General features: G+C 38.6%; 1 protein-coding gene across 9 annotated transcripts in view; it reads left to right on the plus strand.

The window, feature by feature from the left end:
- The window catches only part of Ulk4 (unc-51 like kinase 4), a 623,492-nt gene that overhangs the window by 300,887 nt on the left and 295,071 nt on the right, over positions 1 to 27,534 (plus strand). The window contains exon 33 of one of the 9 annotated variants that reach the window (XR_007105972.1): positions 16,572 to 16,915. The exons of the other annotated variants lie outside the window; for them this stretch is intronic. The gene's annotated coding sequence lies outside the window, so the exon portion shown is untranslated. The remainder of the gene's footprint in view (positions 1 to 16,571; positions 16,916 to 27,534) is intronic. 9 annotated transcript variants of the gene reach the window in all.

Consider the following 27,534-nt stretch of genomic DNA (forward strand, 5'->3'; position numbering starts at 1 on the left):
GGGTTATTTAGTCTTTCTTCCTACCTCTCTTTCTTCTTTCCTTCCCCTTTTTTTGTGGGGAGGCTTGGGATTTAGCTCAGGTCCTAACATATGCTAAACACATGCTTTACCCCTGGCCCCAAGCTCCATGTATATTCTTTTTGGTGTCTTTCAAGGTATTTATATATTTCATCTCATTTCTCCAATATATTGGCATAAAGATGATGATGATGATGATTATCTTCGTTATTTTCATCATCTGACCACCTAAGTGATGTCACTTCTTTCTGATATTGCTTAAACAACAAGAAATTAAATATTCCTATTTTCTTTTTTTTCCAATTTTTTAAATTATTTACCTTCTTAAGGGACTATCTTGGTTTTATTTTTTCTTTTCATTTTGTTTTATTAATTTCATTATTATGTCATTTTTTGTTTCCTTTGTTTTCATTTCTTGCTTTTATTCTAGTTTTTTAATGTAGAAGTGTAGTCACTGGTTTGAGACTTGTATTTCTAGTTTAATAATTGTTCAGCAATTTCCCCTAAAAGCATTGCTTTATTTCCAACCCACAAATTTTAATAGGTTGTTTTTGTTTTCAGTTCATTCAGCCTGGTTTTTAATTTTCCTTGTGATTTCAGCTTAAGTTCATTGATTATTTAGAAATAGTTTAAAATTTTCCAGTATTAGGGGGAAATGCCAGCATATTGGTCTGTTTTCTATTGCGATAGCAGTATTCCCAGTGCTGTACGGTATGGGCTCACAAGTCTGAGGCCCAGGATCATGCTGCCAGCATCTGCTCAATTCTGGTGAGGGCCTTTTATAATTGCATCATGATATGAATCTTCCAGGAGTATGTGTGAGAAGGAGAGACTACATGGCAAGACAGTAAGCCAGAGAGATTCTGGAGTCAATTGTGCTCTTTATAAAGCCTTGTTCATCATCCCTAGTAATTAGAGAAATGCAAATTAAAACCACTCTAAGATTTCATCTAACTCCAATTAGAACGGCTATAATATGTGTTGGTGTGGATGTGGGGAAAAAGGCACACTCATACATTGCTGGTAGAGTTGCAAATTGGTACAGCCACTCGGGAAACCAGTATGGAGATTCCTCAGAAAGCATGGAATGGAACCACCATTTGACCCAGCTTTCCCTCTCCTCGGTTTATACCCAAAGGACTTAAAATCAACATACTACAGTGATGCAGTCACATCAATGTTCATAGCTTCTCAATTCACAATAGCTAGATTGTGGAACCAACGTAGATGCCCTTCAGTTGATGAATGAATAAAGAAACTGTGATATGTATACACAATGGAATATTACTCAGCCATAAAGAAGAATGAAATTATGGCATTTGCTGGTAAACAGATGAAGTTGGAAAATATCATGCTAAGTGAAATAGGCCAAGCCCAAAAAAACCAAAGGCCGAATGTTTTCTCTGATAAGTGCATGACAATATATAACAATGGGAGGTGGTGGGGGGAAGAGAAGAATGAAGGAACTTTGGATGGTGTAGAGGAAAAAGGAGTGGGAGGAGGTGGGGATGGAAAAACAGTAGAATGAGACAGTATTACCTATATATGTATGACGACATGAATGGTGTGAATCTACATTGTGTACAACCATAGAAATGAAAAGTTGTATCCCATTTGTGTACAATGAATCAAAATGTGTCTGTAAATAAAAAAAAAATTAATAAAAAAAATAAAACCTTGTTCTTGAGCGAACTATCTGGAATCCTGAGAGAACTGTGTCCCTTCTGAGGACAATGCCCCCATGACCTAACTAGCTTCCATTAACTACCCCCTCCAAAGGTGCCATCAACTCACACTGAGGATCAGGCTTCCAGCATGTGAACCCTTAAAGGGCACACACAAACTTTATCTAAACCATAGTAAACACACACACACACACACACACAATATATATATATATATATATATATATATATATATACACATATACATACATATATATATATACATATATATATATACATATATATATATATATATCAACTTAATTGCATTGTAGTTAGAGAGCATAGTTTGTATGAGTTACATCCTATGTAATTTCTTCAGATTTGTGTTATGGCCCAATATATGGTCTCTTTTGGTAAATAGTCCCCATATTCTTGTGAAGAATGTGTACCCTGCTCTTCTTGGAGTATTCTATGAGTGTCAGTTTTGTCAATTTGGTTGTCAGTGTAATTCAGATTTCCTATATTTTTATTGGTTTCCTCTGTTCTGTCACTTATTAATAGAGGAGTGGTGAGTCTCTTGACTACAATTTTGTCTTCATTTCAGTTATATCAGTTTTGTTTGCTATTTTGAAGGTCTATTTTTCCTTATGAAAATTAAATGTAGGATTGTAGTAGTCTTTATGAATGGATTCCTTTATTGTTAAAATGCCTCTCTCTACTCTTGGCGGTATTCCTTTTTTTTTTGTCGGGGGCGGGATACCAGGGATTGAACTCAGGGGCACTTGACCATGGAGCCACCTCCCCAGCCCTATTCTGTATTTTATTTAGAGTTGCTTAGCACCTTGCTTTTACTGAGGCTGGCTTTGAACTCTTAATCCTCCTTCCTCAACCTCCTGAGCCGCTGGGATTACAGGCATGCGACTCTACTCCTGGCCTTGGCAGTATTCTTTGTCCTGCAATATATGTGATGTTAATATCACCATTGGTCATAAGACATATTGTTTCCCATACCTCTACTCTTTACTGATCTATGTCTTTATATTTAAAGTTGTTTTCTTGAAGATAGTGGGGCTTACATTTTTATTCAGCCAGACAATATAAGTCATCTTTTTAATAGGTTTGAAACATTTCCATTTAACATAACTGATGTTTTTTTATCTAAATTTGTTGTCTTACTACAGTTGCATATCTTTTAACAGGGATATATTCTGAGAAATGTATCATTAGGTGATTTTCTTGTTGTGTACGTCAGTGTGTACTTAAACAGACCTAGGTGATATGGATCAATCACACCATGTGGCCTCTTGCTTCCGTCAAGAGATGCAGTAAACAGAAGATGTATAAGACTACTGCCTGTGTCATAGGTATACTGCTTTACAGTAAACTCTTTCAGTAAGTAGGAGTACACTCTAAAATAATAAATTGTATAATACTGTTAATAATAATTAGTAATCATCCCTTATCATTATCAAATATTATGTACTTGACATAATTTTCTGTGCTGTACTTTTATATGATGGGCAGTGTAGTAGGTTCATGTACACCAGCATTACCACAAACATAATGCTTTGCACTGTGGCCTTATGATGGCTACAGCATCACTAGGTGAGATTTTAAAGCTCCATTATGATCTTATGGATCTTGTATGTGCAGTCCATCATTGACCAAAACATGGTTATGTGGCTCATGACCATACAGTTTTCCTATATTTACTGTTCTTTTTTTTTTTTTTTGCTTCTTTGCCTGCCTTCTTTTGGATCACTTGAGTATTTTCCTTTTTGGTGCCTGAAGTAGAATCGACACTATGTATCTTCAATTTGTGCCAGTCTGCCTACTGTCATGTAGGTAATTATCTTGATTAAGAGAGTGACCTCCAAATATGCTTTCAGTTGCTAGCTGAGAGCTCATTGAATGTAAAGAATCTCAGATGAAATAAGTAATCTCTCATCATGTGATTTACTAAATCACTCAGTTACATACAGTGAGAAGCAAGGCATAGGGTGAAGTGCAAGCAGGCTGAAGTATCTGAATTCTGGGGAACAATATGTTCATTTTTACCTCTCTCTCTGCTGTGTCAGTCTTTCTCGGAGTAGAGATTTGAGAAAGAGGGCCCACAGATGGAAAGTGTCTGGGACCAATAACACTTATTTGCTGTGATGTGATGCAGAGATGTGGAGTTGGCCCTGGCAGTAGCTTGGCAGTGCTCTTGCTGAACATCCATGGGTTTTGTGTTTCTTAAGCAAAGAACATATAAGGCTTGAAGAGATGTCAACAATGTGTGGTTTTATTCAAACTATGTAGGTACTGAATATTTGCTGCTATTTACTGTATCATGAATATTTAGGGCCCAGATGTCTCATGTATAGTTAATGATGCATGAATATTAGGTCTCTTGATTCTTTCATCTATTTCTATTCATGTTTATCCCACATATGTTCCATCTATACATGCCATATCATTTTTTCTTCTATATAAGAATGAAATACTCTCAAGTAATCTAGAAATGTACTTTATACCACTTCGTGTCTTAAGTAAGAAACTTATGGCAGTGTGCTTCTGTTTTACTGATTTTACTGTAATTTTTCTTATTACATACAACATAAAACCCAACCATTGCGAAAGCCTGCCCTATGTGACTGTGGCCGCTCACCATCTCCTGTCACTTCGGGCCTCCTTTTCCTGACTCTGCTTTCACCACGGTGAACTCCTCCCAGGTCACCAATGAGCCTACTTTATTCCTACCTTAGGACCTTTGCTTTTACTCTTCCGTCACCCTTCAATTTGTCAAAAGGGCCTTCCTCTCTACCCCATCTTAAATAGTGCTGTGGGGGTGGGGGGCCATGTCCATTGCCCCAGCCTCACCTGTCATCTGGTGCATGGCAGCCTCAGGTATTGGATAGCCACTCACTACAATATCTGTTGAGTAATTACATGAGGAGCGCGCTCATCATTTTTAAGGTAATGCTGGGTTTAATATGCACAAGTTTTAAAAGGATTTTTAAATATTTGTAAATGAGATTTTTTCTGTCATTTTTGTGTCATTTACTTTTGAACTTTCTATTTTGAAATATTTATGGTTTTACAAGAAGTTGCAAAGATAGTACAGACAGGTCTCATGCTGTATCCAGTTTCCGCTGATGGTTGTAATGTATACTATCGTATAATACCAAAACTAGAAAATATACTTTGGTTCAATATGTTTGTATAGGTAAATTTTTGTGAAATATTTTAAGGTTTTTTTCATAGCCTAGGATATGGTCTATTTTCACTTATAGTTTGTTGATGCTTGGGAAGAGATGCATCTGGTACTCTTTGTTGCATTGTACAAATATTGATTAAATTCTGTTGGTTGAAGGTGGTGTTGTTATTATCCTTGCTGATTTTCTTTTTAGTTTTTCTGTCAATTTGTCTCCCAGTTTGTGCTTCAGTGTTTTGTTGCTTGGATTACACGTTTAGGGTTTCTGTGTCATCTTGGTGAATTGAATCATTATGTAATTTTATCATTATATAGTATCTATGTTGCTGTAATCTTCTTTCCTCTAAAGTCTACTTGTTTTATATCAATATATAGCCATACTTTCTTCTTCTTCTTCTTCTTCTTCTTTTTTTGGTACTAGGGATTGAACCTGGGGTGCTCAACCACTGAGCAACATCCCCAACCCTTTTTTATATTTTATTTAGAGACAGGGTCTTGCTGTGTTGTTTGGGGCCTAAATTCCTGAGGCTGAACTTAGGATCCTCCTGCCTCAGGCTACTGAGCCCCTGGGATTACAGTTATGTACCACTGTGCCTGGCTCTTGCTTTCTTTTGATTAATGTTTGTATGACATATCTTTTCTCATCTTTTTAGTGTTCAACCTACCTTTATCCTTGTATTTTAAAGGAGTTTCTTACAGACAGAATGTGGTTGGGTCACTTTTTCCCCTTAATCTACTCTCCAGATCTCTTTTTTCAATGATGAACTTATGTATTTAGATATTGTCTGCCATTTCATTTCATTACTCCCATTTTTTGTTTTTGTCATTTTTCTGTGAACTACTTGAGCATTCTTTAGAATTCCATTTTGCTTTATCTGTAGTGTTTTTAGTGTATCTCATTCTGTTTATTTGTTAGTGGTTATTTGCAATATAAAAATATATATACAGGGGCTGGGGTTGTAGCTCAGTGATAGAGTGCTTGCCTCTCATGGGTGAGGCATTGGGTTTGATTCTCAGTACCACGTTGAGAAAAATAAATAAAATAAAGGTACTGAGTTCATCTACAACTAAAAATATTAAATATATGTATATGCATACACATACAGATATTTATAGGTTACAGCATACTAATGTTACCGTTTTACCAGTTTAAATAAAGTATAGAAACTAACTTTCTTCCTAACTAACAAAGTACAGAAACTTTGTTTAAAAAGTTCAGCTCTGAAACTATGTGGTTTGGTTCATTTTTTCCCCTTTTTAATTTTATCATTTATTTGTTGAATGCATCAGGCCATTTATCCCATAGAACTTTTAATATTCTGAAAAAAATCCCTACTTGCCCTTTAAGATCTAGCTCACCTGTTCTCTTGGGGATAGTGTCACTGATTCCTGAGACATTTTCTCTCTGCATCTCTTAATTCATACCTTGTAGTTGCTTTTGTGTCTTTCTTTTTCAGTAGATTGAAAGATCCTTGAAGACACACCCTGCCTAATTCATCTTTAATTTCCCAGGGCTTCATGTAGTACTCCACCAATGAACGGGCCTTCACAAATTTTTACTAATGAATATGTAAATGAATAAGACAGAAAACAAGTCTTGGAAAGAAAAGTTGGCATAAGAACATAATCATTAGCAAAGAAGATAAAGTACAATTTAATGAATACTTTCCGTGCATTGTGTATAGGACTACATGACTTGATAGCATGTATCATATGTTTCTTTCCAGAACTAATTTTTACATGAAAAAAAATGATGAGTGATTGTGCTACTCATATGACTTTATAACCCCAATTTTCTTTAATGAAGTTTTTATAATGAAATAATTATAGTCTTATTGGAAGTTGCAAAAATAGTACATTTAGTCCTGGGAAGCCCTTATCCAATTTTCCCCACTGATAACATATATAACTGTAGTAAATATAAAAAAAGGAATTGATATGCATAAAACACAATCATTACAGGGCATTTTCAGTTTCGGTTTTTACTTTAACTTACTGTGTTTATACATGTATATCTGTGTAGATCTATGCAATATAGAGTACAGTTTTGCATAGACTTGTGCAATTTTTAAAAATTTTATTCTAATTGTACATGACAGTAGAATGCATTTATACAGTTTATAGATCATACATAAACAGAGAGTTTGGTTCATTTTTAGAATATTCTAATTCTTTGACCACTTTTTCAAAGAGCAAATTTTTTTAGTATAGCTTTAAATTATTGATAGAGAGGTTTCAAAAGTAGTATAATTCAGTCCTGTATGCCTTCACCTAGTTTCTCTTTGCTCTTACATTACTATGGTAAGGGATCCAGTATTTTATTCAGATTTCACTAGTTTTCTGTAGTGTCCTTTATCTTTTCTGGTTCTCATGTCTCCTTAATTTCCTCTGGTTGTCAGTTCCTCAGACTTTCCTTGATTTATAAGACCTTGGTGGTTTTAGTAGCCCTGCTGTTCTGTAGATTATGCCTAATTCAGGTATATCGATTTTTCTTTTTCTCATGAGACAGGTGTTATGGATTTGGGGGAGGAAATCCATGGGGATGAAGTGCCATCCTCATCACATCATGTCAGTGGAACCTGCAGCCAACATGACCTGTCATTGATGATATTAACCTTGCTCATGTGACTGAGGTTTGCCAGCCTCTCTACTGTGAAGTTACCACCTTCCCCTTTTCCACACTTCACTCTTCAGGAAGCAAGTCTCTAAACACTTTCAACATTCAAAGGATGAGAAATTAAATTCTACCTGCCTGAGGGCAGAATATTTACATAAGTTATTTGGAAGTTTTCTACACAGGAGATGCATCTTTTTCTTCCATTTTTTATCCCTTGGCAACTTTTAAAATTTCTTTCCCAGTTATCATCTTTAAAGTTTTTTCTTCTTTATTTTGGAAATTTGAATTTTTTTTTTCTATAATATCTGTTTCATTATTGGAGTGGCATTGTGTGAATACTTTAATATGTGTTGTTATTTACCCTGTCTTCCTCCTAATTTGATATATTTGTGACTTGTCCATTTGGTCTATGTTAAGATAGCTAGTGTTTTATTTGATTTAATGTGTTTTTTTCCCCCTGGAAGAACTTGTTTTTGGATACTTACCAATTTTATTGATTTTATTCTATTGCATTTATTCCTTAATAAAACTTCTTTAATCAATTCCAATTTCTTTTTTCATTAGGGTTATTTTATTCTTTTCCTGATCTCTCGATTTATGTACTTATATTCATTTGCCAATTTTCTTTGTGATAAATAACATGCATCTGGTTTTATCTTCTCAGTCAGAGCTACCTCTGTGTCCTTAGAATATGTCAGGGAGAGAAGTAAATGGAAAGCATTATAGAGTCAACTATGGTTTTTTGTTTCTTTTTTGTTGAATCGGTGATGGAATCCAGGGCCTTGCGCATGCTAGGCAAGTGCTGTGTCGTTGAACCATATCCTACATTCCAGGTGGAGGTTTTGTATATGATTTTTGTTAATCATTGCTGTTCAGTCACCTGCTCTTTTGGGCACTCTTGGAATTGGGGTAAGAACGAAGCCCAGGTCTTGGCTTGAGTGAGCTCACAGTTACTGTGTTGACAGATATAAATCAACAATATGACACAGTATAATGTCAGTTATAACAGACATGCAGTGGTGCAATTCTTTGGGGTGCCTGGCCTTCCCTTTCATGAGGAGGAGACACTGGGCTGAACAAGGAGTGTCGCAGTTTTCATGTTGGACTGTGGTGTTGCAGGCCGAAGTATGTACTTGCTGTTTCTTTCCTTAAAGTGTGTATGCGCCTGTCCCTTTGCTTGTTAAACTCCTTCTGCTCTCCTTTGATCATTAACCCCCCCGTCCCCCCCCCCCCAGATTTTCTGTGCCCTCAGGCATCTCTTCTGGAGGATCACCTAGTGTGTCTGGGTCAGATACAAGTCTGCTCAGAATACTCTATCTCAAGGAATATTTGTGTTGAATGCCCTGCATATCTGAGGAATATTTGTCACTATTTGTGGCTTTACATTTGTGAAATGAGTTCATTAAAGTCCACCTCTAGATGACTGACTTCCTGTGGCAGAAATTGTCTTATGTTTGGTCACCACTGCGTCCTGCACTCAGATCACTTTCTGGTAGTAGCAGGCACTCAATAAATACCTATGTGAGTGAGTACATGCTCAAGGGCGAGTGGTGGTGGGCCCAGCCAGTGAAGAGATTCCACTTCTTGCCAAGGAGTTTGAACTTGACCTCATGTCTTTTCAAGAGCCTTGGAAGAATGTTAAGGGAAGGATTTGATCATTGGATTTACATTTGGAAAGATCTACCTGAGAGTCATTTGTATGGGGACCACATTTTGTAACATATGAGTAAAGCATTGTTAAGTGGCTAATTTTTTCTTTCATAGATGTTAACAAGTAGTTGTTATTCAGTAACTTTTCCATTTTATAAACACCTTTTCTGGGCATTGTTCTTATATGTTGATGTCAATTCTCCCTTGTGGTATGACTAGGGATAGTTTTCAGAGTTAGCCCCTGTAATGTTCATGTCCTCATCCCCGAAACCTGTGAATATGTTGTTACACGGCACTGGGATATTAAGGTTCAAGATGGAATTAAGGTTCTTACTTCACTGACCTTAATATAAGGAGATTGTCCTGGATCATCCTGTGTGCCCAACATGATCATGAGGATCCTGTAAATATTGAAGAAGGAGGTGACATAATGTGATGTGGGAAAGACTCGAGAGACCATTGCAGGCTTTGGCACTGGGAGAGGCCAAGGAATGCAGCAGCCTCTAGAAGCTAGAGAATGACAAAAAGTTCCCCTGGAGCCTCCAAAAAGGAAGGCAGCTCTGCAGGCACCTGGATTTCTAGTCCAGTGAGACCTGTCTTGGATCTCCGAGCTCTAGAACTGTAAGACAATAAAGTGCATTTTTGTAAGCCTTGAGGTTTGTAGTAATTTCTTACAGCAGTAATAGGATATGAGTACAATGCCACCTACCTTTTTTTTTTTTTAATAATAAGTCTACCATATAAGTGGTTATGAGAATCAATACAAAACAGTCTTTGGAGAAGCAGCAACTGAGATTAAATATGAAATCTACTTGGGTCTTTTTGTTTGTGTGTATTCTATGGGCCAAAAAATGTTCACTTATGTTTGATGTTTCTTAGATTAAAATTCACGGTATGATTCTTGATCTAAATTGATCAAAGCAGAAATAATACTCTTTTTGTCTAATGCTGTCCCCACATGATTCACATGTGAATAATTCCTGCTGTGCTGTATAACTGTGGCAATTTCTAGATTTCATTGTAAAAATGATTCATTTTCTCTCCACCATAGGTTTTCTTTTGAAATATATTACTCATAAGCTCTGGGAGATTGCTCACATATGTCTCTTTATCTGTCTGGTCTCCTGAGATACTCTGTATCTATTGAAGCACTGGATTTTTATTTTATTTCACTATAAAATGTTTTATAGTTTTTCCATAGCTCCAGTTAAGCTACTTTTACACAATTAATATTTTAGAGGGTCTAGTTTGCAAAGTAAGCAGTGTCGAAAACCCATTTAGATAGATGGCAGAGCAAAGCAGGTTGAAGTAAAGTCAGGTCTTTCTACTCCTTCCTCTGATAACTACCCAGGAGACAGTGGAACTGACTAGGCAAGTCCAGGACTTCTCTGCTTTGATCAGTTTTGTATATTAGGGAATTTTGTAATGTTCAATGGGTCCATGCATCCTTAAGAGGCCTTAGAATTTTATGACTTATTAATGCAAGCCTACCAGGAAGTCAGAGACTTCTAGTAATGAAAGATGTGTTTAGAAATGCCTTTTTTTTCAGAAAATTATTTTTTTTATTTCAGAAAATTACATGTTAGGAGGGCTCAGTGTACCTGCTGTGTTCAGGAGTTGTTCTTTATTTCCCCATGTGGTGTGATATGAATGGTAAACCTTACCTTTGAGATCCTCTATCATGCAGAGATATTGCCCTCTCAAGAAATCTCTACATTTGTGTTTTCAAGATCCTATTGCTTTTTTTTTTTTTGGTCTACTTCTGATAACATTCAGCATATACCATTCATCTTGGGGCAGTAATTAGAAAGTTCTGAAAGTTCTGATTGAATGTGGGCAGTGCTGTATCATTAGGACCTGCCCAGAAAACAGGTCCTGTCTGTGGGTTTTTCCCATATGACTAGTCACTGCCACTTACTCCAGTTTCCCAGCAACATAGTGTGGATTTCTGTTACCAAAGTGAACCCAAAGGATAGCGCAAGGTGCTTCTACACAGAATTCATTCTTTCACCAGAGATTTGACTGTGTGGGAAATGGACTATCTGCCTAAAAAAAAAAAAAAAAAAAAAAAAAAAAATTCAACCTGGGATATGATATACAGAGGGGGTAAACAGAGGGGAATTCAGCTCCAGAACTAAACTGTACTTAAGAAATAAAAGTTGTACAATTTTACATGTCCTGAGCAGTGTAGGTTTTGAATCTAAATTAAAAGAAGTAACCCATCAATGCATCTTCAGTGTTTGAATTACATGATGCAATATTATTAACTATATTTACCCTGTGTGTAATAGACTTCATAGTTTATATTTTAGCATGTATGCATCTGAATTTGTTCCTATATGTATGTATACATACACACATATATGTGTACACATATATGCATATGTGTATATATATTTATCCATATGTATGTATACTTATAAACATATGGTTATAAATATCAAAAACAACTATAGGGGCAGACCTCTTTGCTTGGTTCCAGTATGCATGAATTTCAGTTATCATAGTTTAATTAAATAACTTCAGTTCTCCATCAGCATAGTCTAATGGGGGCCCCACTTAGATGTGATTCATTGCTTTTATCTTGTAGTTTTAAGAGTTGTCTTTTGAGGCTGGTGAGATGGCTCAGTTGGTAGAGTGCTTGCCTTGTAAGCATAAGGCCCTGGGTTTGATCCCCAGCACCCCCCAAAACAAACAAACAAACAATAAAAAAACAAAGAGTTATCTTTCTCTTATACTTTTGACAGTTTTAATATAATATGTCAGATGAGAATCTTTTCTGTTCATGTCTATTTGGGGTTCTTTGAACCTTTGGAACCTGGATGTTCATGTCTTTCCCAAGATGAGGGAAGTTTTCAGTTATTTCTATGTCCTTCCATTTTCTTCTCCTTTGGACATTCCCAAAATGTGAATATTTGTTCATTTAATGGTAACTCAGAGGTTTTGAAGGTTGTCATCATTCTTGTCGTTTTCTTTCTCACTGGAATATTTCAAAAGACCTATCTTAAGTTCAAATATTCTTTTCTTCTACTTGATCTAACCTGTTGAGACTTTGAACTGTATTTTTTTGACTTATTGAGCTGTTTCCCCCTGCAGATTTATGTTTGTTTCCTTTCAAGAGGAATGATTGACCAAATTAGACTGTTATATAGTATACATGTACTAACATGCAACAACAGATCCTTTTGTTATGTATAATTATAATGTACCAATAAAAAGGAAGAGATCTTTATCTGTTTGTTAAATTTCTCATCTATATCATACGTTTTCTTAATTTCATTCAACTCTCTGTATTCCCTTGAATCTAACTGAGCTTCATTATAATCATTCTTTTTAATTCTTTACCAAATATTCCATCCATATTGTTTTTAATCTATTGCTCGAAGAGTTGGAGGTGTCATGTTGCCTTGTTTTTCCTATTTTTTGTGCTGCAGCATTTATATTTACACATCTAATGGATCAGTTTTCTCTTCCATCTTTATGCAGTGGCCTTTATGGTAAATGACTTGTTCCTCCTCCTCGTGTCTTGGGGTGTCAGTTTGGAATGTAATGTTGGCTTTGGTTCCAGCTCCACAGTGTTTTGTAATTTCTTTGGCTGTAATAAATGACTTAGGGCACAATGATAGCATGACAGAGTTGAAGAAACCCACTGTTTCCAGGGGCCACGTAGGGAACACTTAGGCAGATGTAGCACAGATAGCAGTGGGTGTGGGGTGCCTACTGTGTGGCCACTCCAACTGTGGGAGTGGTGGCACCAGTCAGGCAGTGGAGGTTTTCTCGGGTACTTTCAAGATAATCTCTTTCTGTTATGGGCCTCTGGCTCTGGAAGCCTAAGCGGTGGTGGGAAACCACTGAGCCCACAGACTGTGTGTGGAAAGGCAGTGGCTACAGGAACTACAGCACCCCATATGTGGTTCTCACACTCAGGTCCAATGGCAGCAAGAGTCTAGACATGACATGGTGGGGAGGGGGCAGTGGGAGCCTCAGCACTCATTCTCAGCCTGTGCAACAGAGCATACCCAAATGCATCATGAGGCTGGCGCTGTGGCAACAGGAACTGTGGTACTAGCTCCCAGACTCAGTAGTGTCGTGTGCCCAGAAGAGCATGTAGGTGAGGTGACTGCAGGAACTGCACGGGCACCTGCTCTCAGTCCTGGCTGTGTTGTGTGTTCACCCTTGTCTGACCATGCATGTGGTCCCAGAGCAGAAGCACTTGGTCTGGCTGTTCTTAAGGTCTATACCCTCTGCTTCCCTCTGCATTAAATACCTTCCTGTCTCTTATAATGCAGGACACCAAGTGGGATTGGTTGCTGGGACCACAGTTACTCTGGTGGGTTAAGTTGGGTTTATGAGGCTACAAGTGTGGTGGAATGTTTGTGGGATCCCAGAGATGAGAATGTGCAGGGAGTTTCTGGCCCCCATAGTAACATGAATTTGAACAATGGCTCCCTTCTCAGGATGGCACCTAGCTACAGCAGTCGGGGCTCTGATCCTTTTCTAAAGCCAAGATATTGCATGGACTCCAGGTTACACCCTTAAATAGACTTTAAACCTATGACACTATGAAGCTTTCTAGTAGCTAGGATTGTTGGCATCTGTGCTAATGAAGTTTGTGGGGGCCTCTCTTGTTCATTATTACCTCTGCAATGGAGTGTCTCCCATGCTTCCCAGCTTGGGAACTAGGTGGCATTTCCCAGGACGCTTTGTTCTTCTTTCTGTGTTGTTGTCCTGGGTCTCTGAGACTTAAATGCTTCCAGTCTCTCTTTGGCTGAATTCTAGCTTTCTCCCATGGTCAGTTACCTCAAAATAGAGCTATCCACCTGTTGCTTTAGTTATTCTTTGTGGAAAAGGAAGTGAATGCTGGGTACCTCTGTTCACATATTAATTGCACAAATTGATCAGTTTCAGACTTTTCCATATATTGTAAAACAATGTGGTCAGAACATATAAATGACACTATAAGGATGTAGTCTGTGGGAATTACTATAGTAAAAGCAATTTTAATTTCTACAACAGTTAAATCAAAGAAAAAGAGGGAAAAAACAGATTAAGGGAACTTAAAGAGTGTAACTAACATCAATGTGTACAACTTAAACTGAAAAATCATTTGCAAGACAATTAGAACATTGATCATATATTTGATAATATTAATAATTTATTTAATTTTTAAGGACAAGAAATCACAAAAACAATATCCATTTATTGTCTGTTTCTGTGGGCTTGAATTCCAGGCAGACTCCACGGGATCTTCTGCCTAGGGTCTCACAATACTGAAAGTATTGTGTTAGCTAGACTGTGCTCTTCTTTAGAGCCATAGTGGAAATATCCTAAGTTCATTCACACTGTTGATAGAATTTCTTGTTTTAGGATTGAAGTGTCCACTTTCTCACTGGTGGTTGACTAAGAGCACTCCTGAAGGCTACTCTCATGTCCTTGTTTGATGGTTCCTTCCATTCTGAATAGAATTATCTAGCAGTGCATGTCATATTTTGAATGTTTCCATATTCCTCTTCTGCAAACCAACTGAAGAAATTGCTCTTCCTTTTTAAAGCTCATGTCATTAGGTTAGACCTGCCAGCATAATCTCCAAATCTGAAAAGTCAGCAGTCTAGTGATATAGTTACCTTTTCAACCTCCTTAATGGCATGTAATGGCATCTTAGAATTCTGCCTGCCATGCTGATGAACAAATTGAAATTGAACTTCACTCTTCAGGTGGGTGAATAGTAAAGAATAAAGTGAGAAAGAACCATTAGCTTATAGGTAATTAGATTAAGGCAGTGAAGTACCACTTGGTGCATTAGTACCCTCAGTTGTCAAGTAGCGTTCTTCTACTTGATTTCAGCTAGATAAACTCAGCTGAAGGCAGAGCCTAGTATATACTTATCTTGGCAGTCCGAGAACCTAGAACCTTGATGGTTGCACCATTTACACTTCCTCTAACAGCATAGAAGAATTCCAGTTTCTCTACATTCTCACCAATAGTTTTTTTTATAATAACAACATTATAGGTAGCCATAATTATAAGTGCATGGTGATATCTCAGATTGTTTACCCAATTCCTTTCCTCTGTTTTTTTTTTTTTGGGGGGGGGATGTAGGTGTTCCTTATTTATCCTGGATTATCATCCTTTATAAGATATATGATTTGCAAATGTTTTCTCCCATTCCATATGATGTTCTTTTCAGTCTGCTGATTGTTTCCTTTAATGCACACAAGTTTTTATTTTTCATGTTTTTAGGAAAACAAATATTTGTTTTTAATGTCTGTTCTTTTGGTGTGATATCCAAGATACATAACCACTGCCAAATGTAATGTCTTCAAGCTTTGTTTTCTTCTATAATTTTTGTAGTTTTAGGTTTTACTTTTAAGTCTTTAAATCCATTTTGAGTTCATTTTTGTGTATGATATAGAGTGAGGAGGGAAATTTATTCTTTTGCATGAGGACATTTTGAAATGTTGTCTTTTAAACCATGAACACAGGATGTCATCCTTTTATTTATATTTTTTTCTTCTTTTTTGGGGGCGGGTACTGGGGATTGAACCCAGAAATACTTAACCACTGAGCCACATTTCCAGCCTTGCTTATGTTTTATTTAGAGACAGGGTCTCCCTAAGTTGCTTAGAGCCTTGCTAAGTTGCTGAGACTGGCTTTGAACTTGTGATCCTCCTACCTCAGTTTCCCAAGTTACTGAGATTATAGGCATGCAGCACTGCACCCAGCTTATTTATATTTTCTTTGATTTCTTCTACCAATGTTTTGTAAATTTTAGTGTAAAGTATTTTGCCTCCTTGGTTAGGTTTATTTCCAAGAATTTCATTCCTTTTTTATGTAAATATATATTATGGGATTGTATCCTTAATTTCCTTTCAGATTGGTTGTTAATTATTTTATATGCCATGGTGAATTTTCATACATTTTCTGAATATACCTGAAAACTGTCCTGACTTTTTATAGAATTCAGAAATTGACTTCTGTCTATAAGAAAGATCATAATGAGCATGTTGTTCAAGACTTCCTTATCTATACTGATTTTTCCCCTTCATCTATCCTAGATTAAGGGAGGTGAATAAAGTATCCTATTATTAGTGTGTTTTTGCATATTTTTCCCCACTATCCTGGTTTATGAAAATTGGTGCTATTATTTGATTCATACATATTACTAATTATTATTTCTTTATTAAATTTGCTTCTCCCAATCTTTTCTCCTCCTCTTTACATGTGAGAGATTTTCCTTATTAAATCCTCTAGTTTTTAATCTGCTCAGTCAAGATTTGTTCAGAAACCCATTTAATTAGTGAATTGAGATTTCAGTTAGTCATCATAGCTTTCCCTTCATGGCATTTTTGTGAAGCAAACTTGCTTTGGAAAGCCTTTTTAAAACATAACCTGCATTTGTAACAGGTGCTTGTGTTCTTTACAGAGCAGCATGAACAGTTACTGCCATCTTCCTCTGCTACATCCTGTGTCTGTGTCCCTGAACAGATTGCATGATGATTTACAATCCACCATGCCATGCCCTAGGATTCAGATCTAGATGGCTGTGCAGGAGAATCCTGCTGAAAGCACACAACCCAGCAGAGTCAATAATCACCAAGTGCTGCAAACATGATAAAAGTTCATCAGAGACTAGGAGGAAGATGAGCAAAGGGACTAAGGCTGAAGGAAGTGAGGTGTAAGACACTGGCACATGAAGAGTGCTTGATTTCTGGCTGCCCTTTCAAGGCTGGTACAGGAACTCCTGTTAGAAGATCCTTTCTCTACCAGGTGCTATGTTACTGTTAAATGAGACTGTAATTATGGTATAATGCTTTTCTTACAAATATAGATATAAAACAAAGTGTTCATCTTCCTGAATGCTTACTTCCTGATTGTAGAATGGGTACGATTTTAGATGATCCATCTCTTCTTATTAATCCCACCGGGGTTCATAGTGGAAAATAAATGAGACTTATTTGTGCTTGCAAATCAAATTGCCATAAAAGGTTATTTCAATAGACAGAAGCAAAATCATAATAAAATAATTTAGTAAAAATGGGAGCTAAGAGTATGCTTAATGGAACATGATTAGATTTAATTTTCTTACTGTTTCCATCATTAAAGCTCCATTATCTTTTCTGAGACCTCATTTGGGCTTCCTGCCACACTGCAGTTCTGAGGCATTTCTCAGGCACATATAGAAGCCTGTAAGTTCCATTAAAAAATGAAAATAGCTAATAATATTCTGTTCTTTCATTTCTACTATTTGATATGTGTCTCACATCCAGAATTTCTTCTATTCCCCTACTCACCCCATCTCTTGAAAGCCATAAATATCATTATCTAAAAGCTTACATCGAAAAGAAGTTAGATTCTAAAGTTGAAAACAAAACTGAGTTGTATTGACAGATGTCTCTGAAGTGCAAAGTCTGAGGATACTTCAGAATTCATCTAGTTATTCCTTTGGTTTCAAGCATATCCACAGCTGCTAAATGATATTTGCAGATAAGAATAAAATCAGTAATCAGTAATTGCACTAGCTCTTTACATTTTGCAGAACTTGGTAGGTCAGAATAGTTAAGAATCCAAGTTCTTAAAAAACTTGCAGAAAACATTACCCCTTTGATATAATGTAGCTCGAGAGAAGGTGCTGACCTTTCCAGCCAGAAGCAGAGCCTACTTCATTTAAGTTCATTCTAAAATCAGTGCCTAGTGGCCCACAGAGCCACTGGAAGCAGAAGGGGACATGTGGAGCTCAGGTGATGACAGCCTTGTCAGAGATGAGTTGAGGTGCTCGGAGATACTGAGAGGAGCAAGGCCTGTGGTGCTCCCCCTTGTGGTTGTGCATCTTGCCCCACCTGCTCTTCAGACTGACACATTGATATCTCTGTGACTTGATCGTAGTGTACTTCTAGTTTGTTTTTGCCACACTAAACCCCAAAGAAATTAATATCCCAGGCACTTGTTTTTGACCAAGATTTAGTGTGAATTCCAGAAATCTTAGCCAGGGATTCAGAGTAATCCTTTGTAATGTCCCATCTCCTGTCCCCTCAGCAGACATACTCCTGTGTCCCCTCTGGTCTTTGGAAGCCATGATCTCTTCACAATCTCCACTTCTCCCCAGTATGCTGCTGCCTCCTGCCCAACTCCATTCTCATCTCATTCCTGAACTTCATCTCACCCAGGCCTTACCCTCTGTCTGCCGTGGTCGGCACACTGCACCATCTCTTACCCTGAGATGTTGTCTGGCCTGTCCACCCCTTGGGTGGGAATCTCCCCAAATCTGGTGTCTGGGTGCAGGTTTTGGACCCTGTAGAATCTGGGGTAGGCCTGGCACATGATGCTTTTTATAGATCTTCAGTTGTGTGCACAGAAGATTATTCATTTTTCCCTTTTTTAAAGCAGTCTATTTTCTATAAGATGAAAAGATATTAGAGAAGACTCCCAAAATGATGAACCTGTGAACGGATTGTTCAGATATTATTTTGCAAAGTCTTATTATAGATCTATGTATCTACGCGTGTTTATTTTTGAAATGTGTGTAATTTCACATTAAAACCTCTTTTGATATGAGAGCTTAACTACAGTCCATTCACTATATTCAAATTGGTTTTGTTTTCAGTATTATAAATCCCTGTGATTGAAAGCGTGATGACTCATAAACATACTACTCTCTTCTCTCTCTCCATCCACTCTTGGTCAGTATTTGTTCGATGAAGTTGGACTAACTCAGTTGTATTCTGAGACTGGGCCACTGGGGTGGATTGGACTGTAGCAGGCAATAAGCAGGGCCACTCAGGGTCTGAAGGCCATAGTCAATCCCATGGTTCTGCTTCTAAGGTCAGCAGTGTGACATGGTGAGGCTTACGCTAATAAGGAAGTGTTTTGCTGTCATTAGATGGAGGTCACCAGTGGTGTGTGTGGTGTGTGTAGGTCTCATGCATGATCCTCCTGGTGGATGCACTGAAGGGAGTCTAGCAGAGGCTTGGTGCCCTTGCCAGGAGCACAGAGCTGCACTTGCTCAGGAGGAAACCCTGAGAAGACCCTGCCTAGAGTCCTGTGTGCTCTTTGAATCTGCCCAAGTTATGAAAAGGAGGGATAGTCTCTGGGTGTTGAAGAAAGGCAGTCTTCCGGGGATTGTTGCCAGAGGAAGAGCTGCATGGCAAGCTGTTTGAACTCAGAACAACCGCTCCAGAACACCGGTGGCCTGCCTGGAGGAGGAGCGCGGTGGGTCGCTTGGTCTAGGAGTGACTGCATCAGAGCTACGGGCGGTTGCCAGAGGAAGAGCTGCATGGCGAGCTGTTTGAACTCAGAACGACCGCTCCAGAACACCGGTGGCCAGCCTGGAGGAGGAGCGCGGTGGGTCGCTTGGTCTAGGAGTGACTGCATCAGAGCCACAGGCGGTTGCCAGAGGAGGAGGCGAGTGGTGAGTTGATTGGACTAAAAGCGACCGCTCCTGAACACCGGTGGCCTGCCTGGAGGAGGAGCGTGGTGGGTCACTTGGTCTCGGAGCAACCGCTCCTGAACACCCGGGGGGCTACCCTGAGGAGGAGGAGGAGGAACAGGGCGGGTCACTTGGACTCGGAGTGACTGCCTAGGGCTAAGGGCAGTTGGCGGGAGCAGGAGACGAGAAGTGAGTTGCTTGGGCTCCTAGTGACTGCGTCGGAAACCAGGCCGCTGTCCGGAGGAGGAGGTGTGTGGCGGGTCTCTGGGTATCAGAGCTATTCTACGGGGCTCCAGGTGGCGGCTCAGAGGAGGGGCCGCATAGCCAGGCGATTAGGTGCAGAGCAGGGTCCCAGGAGCTAGGCGGCTTCTTGCTGGAAGAGCCGCACAGAGACACGCCTAGGGGCGGAGCGAAGTTTCCAGGACTGCGGGCAGATTCTCTGGGAGAGGCAGCCTAAGGAGACTCGCCTGCGAAGGGTGAGGCTCCCAGGCCCAGGACGTAGGTCCGGGCCCCAGGGAACGTTGCAGAGGAAGACAGCCCAGCCCAGGTGGTAGTTGTAGATTGAGGGGAACCTCTAGGAGGGGAACTGACCGGTGAGACCTCCCCACCGAGTGAGTCTTCCCTGCCAGGGGAGGTTTTCCCACAGGGACTGTAAAACCAGAGACACAGGCACAAACAGGACTTGCCTCAGCCCGCAGCCTAGTTCCCCTTTGGATGACCATTGGTCAACAAGTGGAGGCACCTCTGCCCACTAGGAGGGAATATACGTCACCTGAGGGTCACCACCCCTAGAGAGGCAGCTTCTTCGTGGAGCTCCGCATTATCAACTTCCTCCAAGACTTCAGGCTACTGAAGGATAAGAGGAGATATACTAGCAATCTTCAGGGACATTATAAGTCGATAGAGGAAATCTGCAATATCTTAATGACCCACTGATTCCTGAACAATATGAGAAAACAAGGGAAGAAAATGCCCCAAACAAATCTAGATGTTACATCAATAGAATCCAATGACAGCATGGCAGAAGAAATGACAGAAAGGGAGTTCAGAATGTACATAATTAAAATGATTAGGGAAGCAAACGATGACATGAAAGAGCAAATGCAGGCATTGAATGATGAGATGAAAGAGCAAATGCAGGCATTGAATGATAGCACCAATCGACAGTTAACAGAGCAAATTCAGGAAGCAAAAGATCATTTCAATAAAGAGTTAGAGATATTGAAAAAAAAACCAAACAGAAATCCTTGAAATGAAGGAAACAATAAACCAAATTAAGAACTCCATAGAAAGCATAACCAATAGGATAGAACACCTGGAAGACACAACTTCAGATATTGAAGACAAAATATTTAACCTCGAAAACAAAGTTGAACAAACAGAGAAAATGGTAAGAAATCATGAATAGAATCTCCAAGAACTATGGGATACCATGAAAAGGCCAAATTTGAGAATTATTGGGATTGAGGAAGGCTTAGAGAAACAAACCAAAGGAATGAACAACCTATTCAATGAAATAATTTCAGAAAATTTCCCAAATCTGAAGAATGAAATGGAAAATCAAGTCCGAGAGGCTTATAGGACTCCAAATACATAAAATTACAAGAGACCCACACCAAGGCACATTATAATGAAAATACCTAACATACAAAATAAAGACAGAATTTTAAAGGCTGTGAGAGAAAAGAACCACATTACATTCAGGGGGAAACCAATACGGATATCAGCAGATTTTTCAGTCCAGACCCTAAAAGCTAGAAGGGCCTGGAACAACATTTTTCAAGCTCTGAAAGAAAATGGATGCCAACCAAGAATCTTATACCCAGCAAAACTTACCTTCAAATTTGACGATGAAATAAAATCCTTCCATGATAAACAAAAGCTAAAAGAATTTACAAAAAGAAAGCCAGCATTACAGAACATTCTCATAAAATATTTCATGAGGAAGAGATAAAAAACAAAGAAGCAAATCAGCAAAGGGAGGAATTATCCTAAAGGAACTGTCAAATAAAGGAGGAACCAAGATGTGTCAAAAATTTTAAATATGAACCAAATGACCGGGAATACAAATCATATCTCAATAATAACCCTGAATGTTAATGGCCTGAATTCATCAATCAAAAGACATAGACTGGCAGATTGGATTAAAAAGAAAGATCCAACAATATGTTGCCTGCAAGAGACTCACCTCATAGAAAGAGATACCCATAGACTAAAGGTGAAAGGATGGGGAAAAACATACCATGCACATGGACTCAGCAAAAAAGCTAGGGTATCCATCCTCATTTCACATAATGTGGACTTCAAGCCAATGTTAGTCAGAAGGGATAAGGAAGGACATTTCATACTGCTTAAGGGAAGCATAAATCAGCAAGATATAACAATCATAAACATCTATGCCCCAAACAGTGGCTCATCCATGTATGTTAAACAAATCCTTCTCAATTTTAGAAACCAAATAGACCATAACACAATAATACTAGGTGATTTTAACACGCCTCTCTCACCACTGGACAGATCTTCCAAACAAAAATTGAACAAAGAAACCATAGATCTCAATAACACAATCAATAATTTAGACTTAACAGACATTTATAGAATATACCACCCAACCAAGAGCGAATACACTTTCTTCTCAGCAGCACATGGATCCTTCTCTAAAATAGACCATATATTATGCCACAAAGCTAATGTCAGCAAATACAAGAAGATAGAGACACTACCTTGTATTCTATCAGATCATAATGGATTGAAGTTACAAATTAATGAAAGAGTAAAAAACAGAAACTACTCCAACACATGGAGATTAAACAATATGCTACTATATGATGAATGGATAACAGAAGATATTAGGAAGGAAATTAAAAAATTCTTAGAGGTAAACGAGAAGAAAGAAACATCATATCAAAATCTCTGGGACACTATGAAAGCAGTACTTAGAGGAAGATTTATTTCATGGAGCGCATTTAATAAAAGAAGTAAAACTCAAAAAATAAATGACCTAACACTACAGCTCAAAGCCCTAGAAAAAGAAGAACAGACCAACACCAAAAGTTGTAGAAGACAGGAAATAGTTAAACTCAGAGCTGAAATCAACGAAATTGAAACAAAAGAAACAATACAAAAAATTGACAAAATAAATAGTTGGTTCTTTGAAAAAATAAACAAAATTGATAAACCTTTAGCCACACTAACAAAGAGAAGACGAGAGAAAACCCAAATCACTAAAATTCGGAATGAACAAGGAAATATCACAACAGACATAACTGAAATACAAAACATAATTAGAAGCTATTTTGAAAACCTATACTCCAACAAAATAGAAAATTTTGAAGACATCAACAGGTTTCTAGAGACATATGAATTGCCTAAACTGAACGAGGAGGACATACACAATTTAAATAGACCAATTTCAAGTAATGAAATAGAAGAAGTCATCAAAAGCCTACCAACAAAGAAAAGTCCAGGACCAGATGGGTTCTCAGCCGAGTTCTACAAAACCTTTAAAGAAGAGCTCATTCCAATTCTTCTCAAAGTATTCCATAAAATAGAAGAGGAGGGAACCCTCCCAAACTCATTCTATGAAGCCAATATCACCCTGATACCTAAACCAGACAGAGACACATCGAGGAAAGAAAATTTCAGACCAATATCCTTAATGAACATCGACGCAAAAATTCTCAACAAAATTTTAGCAAATCGCATACAGAAACATATTAAAAAGATAGTGCACCATGATCAAGTGGGTTTCATCCCAGGGATGCAAGGTTGGTTCAACATCAGGAAATCAATAAATGTCATTCACCATATCAATAGACTTAAAGTCAAGAATCACATGATTATTTCGATAGATGCAGAAAAAGCATTTGATAAAATACAGCACCCCTTCATGCTCAAAACACTAGAAAAAATAGGGATAGTGGGAACATTCCTTAACATTGTAAAGGCCATCTATGCTAAGCCCATGGCTAATATCATTCTTAATGGTGAAAAACTGAAAGCATTCCCTCTAAAAACTGGAACAAGGCAGGGATGCCCTCTTTCACCACTTCTATTCAATATCGTCCTTGAAACTCTAGCCAGAGCAATTAGACAGACCAAAGAAATTAAAGGGATACGAATAGGAAAAGAAGAACTCAAACTATCCCTATTTGCTGATGATATGATGTTATACTTAGAGGAACCAGGAAATTCCACCAGAAAACTTTTAGATCTCATAAGTGAATTCAGTAAAGTAGCGGGATATAAGATCAATGCACATAAATCTAAGGCATTTCTATACATAAGCTATGAATCTTCAGAAAGAGAAATTAGGAAAACTACCCCATTCACAATAGCTTCGAAAAAAATAAAATACTTGGGAATCAATCTCACAAAAGAGGTGAAAGACCTCTACAATGAGAACTACAGAACACTAAAGAAAGAAATTCAAGAAAACCTTAGAAGATGGAAAGATCTCCCATGTTCCTGGATAGGCAGAATTAATATTGTCAAAATGGCCATACTACCAAAAGTGCTATACAGATTCAATGCAATTCCAATTAAAATCCCAATGATGTACCTTACAGAAATAGAGCAAGCAATTATGAAATTCATCTGGAAGAATAAAAAACCCAGAATAGCTAAAGCAAGCCTTGGCAGAAAGAGTGAAGCAGGGGGTATCGCAATACCAGATCTTCAACTCTACGACAAAGCAATAGTAACAAAAACGGCATGGTATTGGTACCAAAATAGAAAGGTGGATCAATGGTACCGAATAGAGGACACGGACACAAACCCAAATAAATACAATTTTCTCATACTAGACAAAGGGGCCAAAAATATGCAATGGAGAAAAGATAGCCTCTTCAACAAATGGTGCTGGGAGAATTGGAAATCCATATGCAACAGAATGAAACGAAACCCATATCTCTCACCATGCAGGAAACTAAACTCAAAATGGATTAAGGATCTCGGAATCAGACCAGAGACCTTGCATCTTATAGAAGAAAAAGTAGGTCCAGAGCTTCAACATGTCAGCTTAGGACCAGACTTCCTCAACAGGACTCCCATAGCACAAGAAATAAAAGCAAGAATTAATAACTGGGATAGATTCAAACTTAAAAGTTTTCTCTCAGCAAAGGAAACTATCAGGAATGCGAAGAAAGAGCCTACAGAGTGGGAGAAAATCTTTGTCAATCATACTTCAGATAGAGCACCAATCTCCAGAATCTATAAAGAACTCAAAAAAGTCTACACCAAGAATGCAAATAATCCAATCGACAAATGGGCTAAGGAAATGAATAGACACTTCATAGAAGAAGATCTACAAGCAATCAACAAACATATGGAAAAATGTTCAACATTTCTAGTAATAAGAGAAATGCAAATCCAAACCACCCTAAGATTCCATCTCACCCCAATTAGAATGGCAATTATCAAGAATACAAGCAACAACAGGTGTTGGCGAGGATGTGGGGAGAAAGGTACACTCATACATTGCTGGTGGGGCTGCAAATTAGTGCAGCCACTCTGGAAAGCAGTATGGAGACTCCTTAGAAAACTTGGAATGGAACCACCATTTGACCCAGCTATCCCACTCCTTGGCCTATACCCAAAGGATTTAAAATCAGAATATTACAGAGATACAGCCACATCAATGTTCATAGCTGCTCAGTTCACAATAGCCAGATTGTGGAACCAACCTAGATGCCCTTCAATCGATGAATGGATAAATAAAATGTGGTATATATATACAATGGAATATTACTCAGCCATAAAGAATGATAAAATTATGGCATTTGCAGGCAAATGGATGAAATTGGAGAATATCATGCTAAGTGAGATAAGCCAATCTCAAAAAACCATAGGAAGAATGATATCGCTAATAAGTGGATGATGACACATAGTGGGGGGTGGGAGGGGTTAGTGTTGGGGTTGGAGTTGGGATTAGGGAGGGGGTCAAGAATGGAGGAAGGAAGGACTGTATAGAGGGAGGGGAGGGGTGGGAGGGGTGGGAGGGGTGGGGGAGAAGGGAAAAAAGTGGCAGAATGAATCAAACAACATTGCCCTATGTGGGTTTATGATTACACAAATGGTATGCCTTTACGCCATGTACAAACAGAGAAACAACATGTATCCCATTTGTTTACAATAAAAAAAAATAACACAACTTTATATTGTTCTTAGATCAATTAGTGTAAATTCTCAGAAATGAGTGGGAAATGTCAACTTGTGCTAAAACTTGCATTTGATCTTTGCCACAGTCCACAAATAAATGAGATTGTTTGTATTAGTTCGCTTTTCGTCACTGTGACTGAACTGCCTGACAAGAACAGCTTGGAGAAGGAGAAGTTTATTTGGGGCTTGCAGTTTGAGGTTCAGTACACAGTCGGTCAACTCGGTTGTTCTGGGCCCATGTGAGGCAAAACATCACGGGGGAAGGGCATGACAGAGGCATTGTGCTCTGCTCATGGTGGCCCGGAAGCAGAGCAAAAACAAAGGGGCAGGAGCTGCAGGAAAGATGAACTCTGCAGGGCATGCCTCTACTGACCCACCTCCTCCAGCCATGCTGGACCTACCTACAGTTAACACCCTTTTAGCCCACTCAAACTAGTGTGGATTGATTAGGTTACAGCTTTCATAATCTGATCATTTCACCTCTGAATATTCCTGCATTAACACGGGAGTTTCTGGCGGACACCTTATATCCAAACCATAACATTGTGCAAAATTGTTTTTTAATTTGAATATAGTCACAGAGCTTCAAAATTGTTATGATTTGACACTTTTAAACCTCTTTCAGATATTCTCCCTTTGTCTTCTTTTCTGGAAGTAAATGGAAAGACAGCATCAAAGGATGTTAGTACAGAAAAGTACTTGGAAGTTGGCTTGAGGACCCAACAGATCTCCTCTCATTAGGCACCATTTCTCCATATATCAACTGCGGCATTTTCTGCTGCTTGTGTCTGGTTTGAGCTCCCAGCTGTGCAGCTGGATGATGAAACTGATGCAAAATGATGCAGCTGGGTGCATCATTTGTGCAGAGTGGGAAACAACATGTTTGCAGCTACCTGAGCAAGTACCCCTTTCCCTGCCCCTCATGGATCTGGTGACAATGATGTGGATGCCATAGCTCAGGCCTTTGCTTTCTCTCTGTTGGATTCCCCAGCCTGGTGTAGCAGAACCTGTGTTGTTTTGAACTTCTAAGCATGGTGAAACGGTTCAGAATTGAAGCTGTTAATTTTGATGTGTAGATTATTTCTCATATCTCCAGAACAAGTGGGGTTTGTTTGTTTGGATTATGTAACTTGTTACTTGTACCCTGAGAGATGAATTTTAAGATTACTTGATAAGACTAGCTAATAATAAAGTCCAATTCTCCGGGAAAGGTAAATATATATTCCTGACACTCAGAGGCATCCGTGAAAGATCAGTATCCCTTCTCTGCTCACTCCACACAATACAAACTCATGGCAACCATCACTTGTACCTGTCCCTTGTCATGCACACTAGCTGGATTCTGTGCCAGCCAGTAAACCTGAGAGGACCACATGTTTAGTCATCAGCAACTCATCAAAATTCACATGCAGAAGGGCCTGTGACATTATGACTCTGTACTCACAGGGCCAACCAAGTGAGAGTGGTAGTCAGAAAGCAGTCCTGACGTGTACTCCACAAATCAAGAAACAGCTTGGTGTCTGGAGGTAAAAAGAATCACAAAGACTACTTGCTTTTCTGTTCCCTGCCTATGGAGAATGGTGTGGGTCACATTGGGAAGACACTGGCAGTGCTGAAGTGTAGGAACAAGACCTACTGTCTCTGTGCACCTTTCTTTGCCTGTGTTCAGCAACTGGAGGTGCCCAGTAACTGGACACACTAGGTTTGTCAACTCATGCTTAGTAAGAAATGGCAATTCCAGAATCAGGTGAATTGGATTGGAGACCTTGTGTTTTAGCACCTTTGGAAAACATGCACTGTGCCT

This window comes from Sciurus carolinensis, chromosome 17 (assembly GCF_902686445.1).
Source record: "Sciurus carolinensis chromosome 17, mSciCar1.2, whole genome shotgun sequence".
Classification (NCBI taxonomy): domain Eukaryota; kingdom Metazoa; phylum Chordata; class Mammalia; order Rodentia; family Sciuridae; genus Sciurus; species Sciurus carolinensis.